At 29.7% G+C, this 11,661-nt stretch overlaps 1 long non-coding RNA gene across 1 annotated transcript; it reads right to left on the reverse strand.

Annotated features, from left to right (window-relative positions):
- Positions 1 to 342: 342 nt before the first annotated feature.
- On the reverse strand, positions 343 to 11,233 carry LOC127710899 (uncharacterized). Its single transcript, XR_007986384.1, has 3 exons — positions 11,101 to 11,233; positions 10,120 to 10,350; positions 343 to 605 (listed from the first exon to the last, which is right to left on the reverse strand). It is a non-coding gene; the product is annotated as an uncharacterized LOC127710899 (long non-coding RNA).
- Positions 11,234 to 11,661: the final 428 nt, after the last annotated feature.

An 11,661-nucleotide genomic window follows, 5' to 3' on the forward strand; every position in this document is an offset into this window, starting at 1 on the left:
AGCTTTACAATGTTAAGTATTTAATAAAGATGTATTTATATAATCCTAACTTCATTTAAATGTTCAGATCGACATTGTTGGGTGTCAGGAATATGTTTGAACTGAATGAAGTATTCGTGACAGGCGAAAAAATATGTAAGACTTGTACGACATGATGAGGATGTCTATTTGACATGTCAATAGAGACGTTAGATAAATAAAACATCAACACAAAAGCAAACTATACAGACAATGACATTCACCGACGTATAATAACTACTCCTGACTTGAAACAAGTCTTTTGTTGCCGTGGGTAGCATAGTAACATATAATGAAAGGTATACGATGAAAATACATTCGAAAGACTTTTATAATAGAATTCATTGAAATTGAAGATACAAATTAATTATGTTTGCCAAAATTCTGGTATAATAAATGCATTTGTTTATAACGGCTACAAATGTCAATGGATAAGAGAGAGATTAGACATTACATAAAGAAACGGTGAATTTGTTTTTTTTTTCTGTTGGGTCAATAGTCAATTTCCTAGAGTGAAATTAAGGATCATTTTCCTTTGTATCCATTATAACTTGAAAGAATTCTAGCACGTTCGTAGTCTCCTTCATCTGAAAATATATACAATGTATATTGTTACCAATTATAAAAACAAGCAAAAGATATATTTTAGACGCAACATTTAATTCACGTAAGACGCGATTACCTTTTTCTAATTACACATTTCAAATGTTAATGCAATTCATACAAAAATAGGTCCATTTACAAATCAATTTAAAAATTGCAGTTTATAACGTTAATTAAAATTCAATTGTGTTTCTTTTTCCACTTTCAGCATTGCACAAGATCATGCTTCCCAATAATGTTCATGATGTAGCTTAAAGAGCCTTGAAGCATAGCGACCGAAATATATTGGGGGGGGGGGGGGGGGGGAGGAATTGGATTCCACTAACTATGTATAGGTAAATATTTTAAGTTTGAAACTATATGATAAGGACAAGAAATTGAAATGAATATATGAAAATGTTGTTGATTATCTTTTTAAAGGGGCATTAGCTGTCAAATTCATGTTCACCGATTTGACTCAAATTCTCATATTCAACTTATAACATACTAAAACGTATATCCAAATAAAAAACAGTCTAAAAAATGCTTAAACTCGAAATTATGTATCAGCATTTCGTGTTTATTTTAGTATAGACGCCATCTAATTAACCATCGAGGTGACCTTCCGAAGACTGACGACGGTTATATAACCCGATATAAACATAAACATAAACATAGATATAAATAGATAGCGAACTCGTGCATTTGGATTTTTCTAGGTCTGTTTGATTTCATATTATAGGTTAAAACAATATGTTAATAATCGTTTTTACCTGTATAAGAATGAGTTTTTGTAGATCGACTAAGTCCATCAAATGGTTTACCCTTGATTCACTTTCAATGTTGACATTCTTTTCCTTTTACTAGCTGAACACGCCTAGTTCAAGGCTTAACCATCTCTAGCTAAGAGGTCAATTGAAGTTCACATGAATACTGTTTTCAGGAGGTCGATTTATTCACTTGTAAGTGAAAAATTCATTAGCGATGTTTTTTGCTTATTTTGACAGAACTAAACCAAACTGGCTGCAAAAAGCGAATTTTTATTTCACTATTTCACCTTCATTAATGATTGAACAAAAAAAAAATCATATTTTATTTTTTTTCTATATCTCGTAGCTAGTGCCACGTTACAACTAATCAAATGTCAGTAAATTTTTATAGATGTGATTAAAACCACAGTTATAAATAAATCAGATATTTGTCAAAATAATTTTTTTCCATATAAAATAACATAATCATGTACGAAAAATATACGACGGAATATTTATTTCTAATATTAATTTTTTAGGAACATGGAAGGGTACCGGGTATCTCAGTTACCCATCCCTACCCCAAAGGATAGAAGTGACCCCGAGTATAAGATGACAGAGGAAGGAACATGACAGATTGTATTCAGCTTGCTTTCAATATCTGCTTACTAATACCTTTGTCTACTGTTGTCTGTAGTACCAAATATTATTGAGGTACAAGGTAAATGTTTTTTAATGATTTACATTAGGAACCATTATATTGAAAAAAATGTTACCAGTACTTTCTATATATATCTATACACTACTTATTGGATACAATAGGGCTAACAGTACTAATCCGGCATATACAAACAATTTGCTGGTCCCATTTTAGTTTCTTCGTCAAAGATTGACGTTCTTTATATAAAATAAATTATAGTTAAGTGATTTTGTAATTTGAAAAAAATGTAGGTATTGATGGTCTTTAAACGAGCAAGTTCAGCTTTGCGAAAAAATATTTCAAGTTCTTTTTATAAATAATCGTGTCCATGAACCAATCTTAGCAAAACCTACTAATATTTTTGCCTATAGGATATTTTATTTCTTGTCCGTATCGAGTTTCTATAATTATTTTCCATGTATCGCTGTGTATGCGTTATATGCAATTTTATTTGCATTTAACTGTTTGTCTTCAATTACAGGTTTATTCTGTTATTGCTTTGTTAATGCAAGATTTGGTGATTAATATACATAGCATGTTTCGCTTATATATATTTATTTTAAATTATATATATTATTTTTAACTGTCAACACCTGATTTGACCTTTTCTCGGTAGATTGTTGTGTGGTTAATTGTAAAATTTTACACATCTATTTATTTGAAAGGATTTTCCCAACGTAAATGATCTGTGGTAATCAACTGGTCGTCTATGAATTTCTTTATTTCTTTAATTTGATGATATTACACCTGGTGTTTTGGATATCATTTAGGTCAAGTTCGACCAAGGCCGTTCATCCTCGTCAGGTGCCCTAGCCTAATTTATTTTTATTTACTACAACATTTGATTATAATTACTTTTTATTTGTTATCAATATGTTTCTCTTGTGTAACGTATCAAATGCAGTTACATTTTGGGGGCACTACACCTGGTGAATCTGTAAAAACCTGATTACTTTTATGTCCTTTCTTATTTAATTATACTTTTATTATTTACAGTGGTTATAATTTTGCGGAGGTCAAGTATTCCTTCACGTTCTTGTGCTTCCGATAAGCAATTATATGCGGTTTGGGAAATAGATCTCTAGCAATTGTGTCATTTTCAATCAACTGCCAATGTTTTCTTATTCGTCTTCCCAATTGTTTGAACGATCTATTTTTTCTAATAGACTTTTTATAAATAATCGTGTCCATGAACCAAAACTACTAATATTTTTGCCTATACAGTTATACAGTTATAGGACAAACGCCAGATTTTGAGTTTCTTCAGCAAAATAGCCAGAACATTAACCAATTAACAGCTTATAGATAAATCATTTATTTAAACACTTGTTTATTTGTCTTCACAGCAGGGAATCTTCTGATTACCACAATATTTTAGATGACTGACCAGAAATGACCACATGTGTACCATGGAACAGTACTTTTACAGTTCATATTAATAGATTGTTATCAGAATCAGCTAGTAGCAAACTCTTCTGACTTTTGAATTTTATATACACAAGACCCCCTTTTTTGAAATTAATACAAGGCAATGCAAACATTCGCATTTGAAAACTGAGTATTTGTGTTTAGTATTTTATTTTTATATTTAAACGTATAACTAAATCTTCAATATAAATATGAATAAGAAATGACTGATTTTGTAAAATATTTTTTGTATACTGGAATGAAACTTGAGAAGTTATAGAATTTGATGTTCTCGTACCACAGGCACACTTTGAAAATGTTTTCTCTAAATAATGGTGTCAAAAATCCAACACAAGTTTTAAAAATTTATAAAGTAGCTCAAAATTCATTGCAAATATATGTCTTTCACCAAAAACAAAATCTTGACATTTTTAATATTTCCAGTTTTACAATTAACTATTTGTCTAGCCTGCAACTAAAGTCGCCAATGCTAGACATAACAATGGGGAACGATTAATGTAAGTTCATCTTGTTTCCAAATTCCTGTATTTCTATTGTATAATTGTTATTTGAGCACTTTTGAAAAATAAAATATTGTTTTAAAACTAAACTAATCCTTCTCTAGTCGTGTCATCAACATTTAGATTCATTCTTTGGTTATTTTTTTTTTTATAACGTCAACATTTTTGTTAAACCTTCACAGAATTTATTTAACTGACAGACGCTTCTTTTATACAATGACAGCATCAAGAGATTTTTTTTTCTTTTTTCAATATTTTACTGTGATAAGTTTTTTTTTTGCACTAATGTTTTTATAAATTAACTCTTTACAAAACTTTAAATTTTTCTAAATACTAAGGATTTTTTATTTCAGGAATAGATTATCACCTTAGCTGTTTTTTGCAAAATTTTTTGGAATTTTGGGTCCCCAATACTCTTTCATCTTCGTACTTTATTTTGGCCTTTCAACTTTTTGATTCGAGCGTCACTGGTCAGTCTTTTGTAGACTAAACGTGTGTCAGACGTTCAAAATTAGATGCCTGGTATTTATGATGAGTTTTTTAGATACAGTCAGAAGTTTGAGTTTTTCTTAGACATCTATAATTTTGTCGAAGCATCATTGAATGATATTATAAGTTAGGTTCTTCAAGATCAAGAGTAAAATTTAAAATATTTGTATCAATTTTCCTTATTTTACTGATAAAAGGCTTTTTTGAAGTTAATATTTAGATTTAGTCTTGGGTTAAAGTTTCCAAATATCAATAACTTTATGGAATTTTATGAACAGGGACAGAATTTTCATCATGACCAAAAAAATGGCAACTTAAGAATTTTTGTTTTTTTTATTTTAACTTTTCTGTATTTTGCTGATGATTAGAATTATTTTTGTTTAATAAACATTTAGATACAGTTTAGGGTTAAAGTTAACAAAATATCAATAACCTTTCTCAAGCCTTCATTTTCAGGAAACTTTTAAAGAAGATTCTTCATACTCAATAAATACCATGAATACCTGACATGTAGATTAAAATTTTGAATTTTCCACCCATTCTTTCGTAATTTACAAATAAATTGTTTTTTGGCAGTCAACTTTTTAGGTATAGTCTGTTGTGAACGATTTTGAATAATTTTGCCAAACCTTCATGGAATTTTACAAAACTTTGACTGAAGCTTCTACATAATCAAGAGATTGAACCCTGAGCAAATTTTGAATTATTTTTTAGATAACGATGTAAATACTAAATATTTTCCAATAATTTAAATTCGAGACTTAAACAAGGTCATATTCAGATGTAGATACTCCTAACGGTGCCTTGGTGCCTCCCCTTTTCAAAATCCTTGAATCGCAATTGATATGCTTTTGTCACTATTAATTTAGTAATTCATTTCTGCAACTAATTATTTCAAACATATATACAAATAACTCCTTAAATATATATATATATATATATTTTTGTTCAAGCATATAGTTTTTCTTAAATTGTTTAACATTTCATACCGATATAACATGTTACTTTTATTATTCTTCCCTTAGTTCTATTTATTTTGTATTTGCATTGTATCATAGGTTAAATTTATTTGTTCAGTGTATGTTCACTCGTGTTAATATGTCCTTTGATTGAGTTAAGCTATTTCAGTTGATATTTTATAGTGTGTCTTTCTATGTTGTGATTTTACACAATTGTTTCAGAAAAAGGGTGAAGGTTTGGTACCATTAAAACGTTTAAACCCGCTGCATTTGTTTGCACCTGTCCTAAGTCAGGAATCTGATGTTCAGTAGTTGTCGTTTGTTGATGTGGTTCATAAGTGTTTCTTGTTTCTCGTTTTTTATATAGATTAGACCGTTGGTTTTCCCGTTTGAATGGTTTTACACTAGTAATTTTTGGGGCCCTTTATAGCTTACTGTTCGGTGTGAGCCAAGGCTCCGTGTTGAAGACCGTACTTTGACCTATAATGGTTTAATTTTATAAATTTTGACTTGGATGGAGAGTTGTCTCATTGGCACTCATACCACATCTTCTTATATCTATATTATATTATTAACACATATGTTGTATTCCTTGAACAGATTTCACTCTATAAGGTCCTATAAAATAGTGTTCTTCTACAAATTCTGAATTAAACATTTGTCTGTGTGGTCAGTGGTCTGATTACCATGGTCACAGATAAAAGTTTCATACCCAATTATCTGACTTTCTAATCTCTACCAGCAGGGAGTCTGATAAGAGGTTGTAATATGTTGAATGGATTAATTAACATCAATAATTTGTGCAATTTGATATCTCCTAAATTTTAGGATGAAACTTGGCGTTTGTCCTATACAGTTATATAACACTTATGAACCATATCAACAAACGACAACTACTGAACATCAGATTCCTGACTTAGGACAGTGACAAAAGCATATCAATTGCGATTCAAGGATTTTGAAAAGGGGAGGCACCAAGGCACCGTTAGGAGTATCTACATCTGAATATGACCTTGAAGTCTCGAATTTAAATTATTGGAAAATATTTTGTATTTACATCGTTATCTAAAAAATAATTCAAAATTTGCTCAGGGTTCAATCTCTTGATTATATAGAAGCTTCAGTCAAAGTTTTGTAAAATTCCATGAAGGTTTGGCAAAATTATTCAAAATCTTTCACAACAGACTATACCTAAAAAGTTGACTGCCAAAAAACAATTTATTTGTAAATTACGAAAGAATGGGTGGAAAATTCAAAATTTTAATCTACATGTCAGGTATTCATGGTATTTATTGAGTATGAAGAATCTTCTTTAAAAGTTTCCTGAAAATGAAGGTTTGAGAAAGGTTATTGATATTTTGTTAACTTTAACCCTAAACTGTATCTAAATGTTTATTAAACAAAAATAATTCTAATCATCAGCAAAATACAGAAAAGTTAAAATAAAAAAAAAACAAAAATTCTTAAGTTGCCATTTTTTTGGTCATGATGAAAATTCTGTCCCTGTTCATAAAATTCCATAAAGTTATTGATATTTGGAAACTTTAACCCAAGACTAAATCTAAATATTAACTTCAAAAAAGCCTTTTATCAGTAAAATAAGGAAAATTGATACAAATATTTTAAATTTTATTCTTGATCTTGAAGAACCTAACTTATAATATCATTCAATGATGCTTCGACAAAATTATAGATGTCTAAGAAAAACTCAAACTTCTGACTGTATCTAAAAAACTCATCATAAATACCAGGCATCTAATTTTGAACGTCTGACACACGTTTAGTCTACAAAAGACTGACCAGTGACGCTCGAATCAAAAAAGTTGAAAGGCCAAAATAAAGTACGAAGATGAAAGAGTATTGGGGACCCAAAATTCCAAAAGATTTTGCAAAAAACAGCTAAGGTGATAATCTATTCCTGAAATAAAAAATCCTTAGTATTTAGAAAAATTCAAAGTTTTGTAAAGAGTTAATTTATAAAAACATTAGTGCCTGTGGTACGAGAACATCAAATTCTATAACTTCTCAAGTTTCATTCCAGTATACAAAAAATATTTTACAAAATCAGTCATTTCTTATTCATATTTATATTGAAGATTTAGTTATACGTTTAAATATAAAAATAAAATACTAAACACAAATACTCAGTTTTCAAATGCGAATGTTTGCATTGCCTTGTATTAATTTTAAAAAAGGGGGGTCTAGTGTATATAAAATTCAAAAGTCAGAAGAGTTTGCTACTAGCTGATTCTGATAACAATCTATTAATATGAACTGTAAAAGTACTGTTCCATGGTACACATGTGGTCATTTCTGGTCAGTCATCTAAAATATTGTGGTAATCAGAAGATTCCCTGCTGTGAAGACAAATAAACAAGTGTTTGAATAAATGATTTATCAATAAGCTGTTAATTGGTAAATGTTCTGGCTATTTTGCTGAAGAAACTCAAAATCTGGCGTTTGTCCTATAACTGTATAGGATATTTTATTTCTTGTCCGTATCGAGTTTCTATAATTATTTTCCATGTATCGCTGTGTATGCGTTATATGCAATTTTATTTGCATTTAACTGTTTGTCTTCAATTACAGGTTTATTCTGTTATTGCTTTGTTAATGCAAGATTTGGTGATTCATATACATAGCATGTTTCGCTTATATATATTTATTTTAAATCATATATATTATTTTTAACTGTCAACACCTGATTTGACCTTTTGGGTGCCCCCAAAATGTAACTGCATTTGATACGTTACACGAGAGAAACATATTGATAACAATTAAAAAGTAATTATAATCAAATGTTATAGGAAATAAAAATAAATTAGGCTAGGGCACCTGACGAGGATGAACGGCCTTGGTCGAACTTGACCTAAATGATATCCGAAACACCAGGTGTAATATCATCAAATTAAAGAAATAAAGAAATTCATAGACGACCAGTTAATTACCACAGATCATTTACGTTAGGAAAATCCTTTCAAATAAATAGATGTGTAAAATTTTACAATTAACCACAGAACAATCTACCGAGAAAAGGTCAAATCAGGTGTTGACAGTTAAAAATAATATATATAATTTTAAATAAATATATATAAGCGAAACATGCTATATATATGAATCACCAAATCATGCATTAACAAAGCAATAACAGAATAAACCTGTAATTGAAGACAAACAGTTAAATGCAAATAAAATTGCATATAACGCATACACAGCGATACATGGAAAATAATTATAGAAACTCGATACGGACAAGAGATAAAATAGCCTATAGGCAAAAATATTAGTAGGTTTTGCTAAGATTGGTTCATGGACACGATTATTTATAAAACGGTGCCCCCAAAATGTAACTGCATTTGATACGTTACACGAGAGAAACATATTGATAACAATTAAAAAGTAATTATAATCAAATGTTGTAGTAAATAAAAATAAATTAGGCTAGGGCACCTGACGAGGATGAACGGCCTTGGTCGAACTTGTCCTAAATGATATCCGAAACACCAGGTGTAATATCATCAAATTAAAGTAATAAAGAAATTCATAGACGACCAGTTGATTACCAGAGATCATTTACGTTGGAAAAATCCTTTCAAATAAATAGATGTGTAAATTTTACAATTAACCACAGAACAATCTACCGAGAAAAGGTCAAATCAGGTGTTGACAGTTAAAAATAATATATATAATTTAAAATAAATATATATAAGCGAAACATGCTATGTATATGAATCACCAAATCTTGCATTAACAAAGCAATAACAGAATAAACCTGTAATTGAAGACAAACAGTTAAATGCAAATAAAATTGCATATAACGCATACACAGCGATACATGGAAAATAATTATAGAAACTCGATACGGACAAGAAATAAGATATCATATAGGCAAAAATATTAGTAGGTTTTGCTAAGATTGGTTCATGGACACGATTATTTATAAACTATATATATCTATACACTACTTATTGGATACAATAGGGCTAACAGTACTAATCCGGCATATTCAAACAATTTGCTGGTCCCATTTTAGTTTCTTCGTCAAAGATTGCCGTTCTTTATATAAAATAAATTATAGTTAAGTGATTTTGTAATTTGAAAAATGTAGGTATTGATGGTCTTTAAACGAGCAACTTCAGCTTTGCGAAAAAATATTTCAAGTTCTGGACCTTTTTTTTTTGTTTTTGTTTTTGAATTATTGTGTTGATTGAAAGTCTAACTTACGATCTACAACTGAAATTATTTTGACCTAGAAATCCCTTGAAATATAATGTTTCATGTACAAAATTAATGTAAGTGTAATGATATAAAGAATTTTATTATTATATTTATGATAAAAGTGTATATATTATGATCATATGTAATTTTTAGATTGCGAGTATTTCAAGAAATACTGTTAGCATATTATCTTACTTTGATAAAGTTTTTTGAAAGAAGTCAACTATACATGTTAATTAGCGCTACAGGTTCTTTCAATAATTTAATTTGTTTGTATTCGTAAAAAGAGGGGAAAAGATACCAAGGGGCAAATACAAATCATAAGTCGAAGAAAAACAGACAACACCATGATAAAAAAAGAGAAAAAAAACTGAGTGAAGAACAAGAAACAGTCCACAAAGCAATACACATAAACAACACAAAAAATAAACTTTGGACATCTGTCGTCAGCATTCGGTCTTCAAGTAAATACCTACCCATTTTTCATTGATTCCACGTCTAACACATCGGCATCTGTTCTTTGGTCTTCTTCCATAGTTTATGCAGTGACCTCCAGATTTATAGCATCCATAATCAGCACACCCTCCCCACCCAATACTGGCACATCCTACTCCTGCCACCAAATGGTTTCCAAGATGTTCCAATAGAATAATGGTCATCAATATAAACAGGAATGATTTCATCGTAAATCTGAGAACATACACACACTGAAGTCAGAGAATTTGCATGATTGTTGATAAGAAAACAAAATTAGGTGGATATATACTAAATCAACAATTTCATTAAATAGAATGGAATAACCTATATGTATCAAAGGATCAGCAGCTGTTCCTCAACTTGAAAAGTTTTGAAGATCTTTAACAACGATCTATGGTTGCGTATTTTGATTATTTATGAAAAGGTATCTATGAAAACATTTCATCCCAAAAATGATCGTTTGGTGTCTTCAAATGTAAATTTTTATATGAACATGAAACAATGTATGCAAATGTGTTAACCATTAATGTCTAGCCCTGACTAATGTTTTGCTACAATACAAATGAATATCAGTCTGATTAATTCATATTCAATGTTTTCAAAAATCCCTTTGTAAACTTTTAGAATTAAACACATTTAGTTGAAAAGATGGAAATCTTTCTAGTTGTGCTATAATATTGTTTTCTTCGGCCTGTTGATGAAAAAAAGAGGTATGGCTAATCTTTTCAAAAGTACAATTTGCCTAGTACGTTTAATTTTTACAATTTTGTTACGTTTATTTGTATGAGCCCATGATTCAATTACTGGTATATAATTACTGAGTGTTCATCTTAATAAATCATTCGTTCAGAGCTTAGTTCGTCTGTTTGTGCGATGATGACAATTTTTTACAAAAAAAACCCCAAAAAGCATATATCCGATATGGATCATATTAAAAACTGGTGTAAGTGATAATCAGAAGATATTTAATAATTACTCACCTTCTATCTTATGTGAAACGATTCTGTTAATCTGCCTGTCTAAGCAATAGTCAGCCCGACAATTACACAATACTGTTCTTGACTTGTTTATTTAATGCGTTATTTTCATTGATCATACCATCTCTCGAACAAAATCCGGTAGGAAAAAGTTATTACTAATACATCCTTAATACGACAAATTTACCACTAGTGATTATACAATCTGACCTTCGAGGAGATAACACTTAGTACAGCGTGTATAATGGGATGTGGATATAAGTCAAACCAAATATTATTCAAAATTCATAAAACTTTTAACACGACAAGAATGTATATATATTATTGAAATGTTGGTATCAATCGTTTAAGTAGTGGAATGGAATCACAACGAGATGTCATGTTTTCGAGGTACCATTTTGTTCAACAAATGTCGACATGTAAAGAAAAAAAAACCACTCCTGCATTTTTATTGTTCTATTTGTTATAAAATCTTGTCGTGGGGGTAACCGAGGATAAATTGTATAATATATTACACATTTTAACATTGTAAACATCAATCATATCTTGTCACTTTACTTATAG

Source organism: Mytilus californianus, unplaced genomic scaffold (genome assembly GCF_021869535.1).
Source record: "Mytilus californianus isolate M0D057914Y unplaced genomic scaffold, xbMytCali1.0.p SCAF_8, whole genome shotgun sequence".
In the NCBI taxonomy this organism is placed as follows: domain Eukaryota; kingdom Metazoa; phylum Mollusca; class Bivalvia; order Mytilida; family Mytilidae; genus Mytilus; species Mytilus californianus.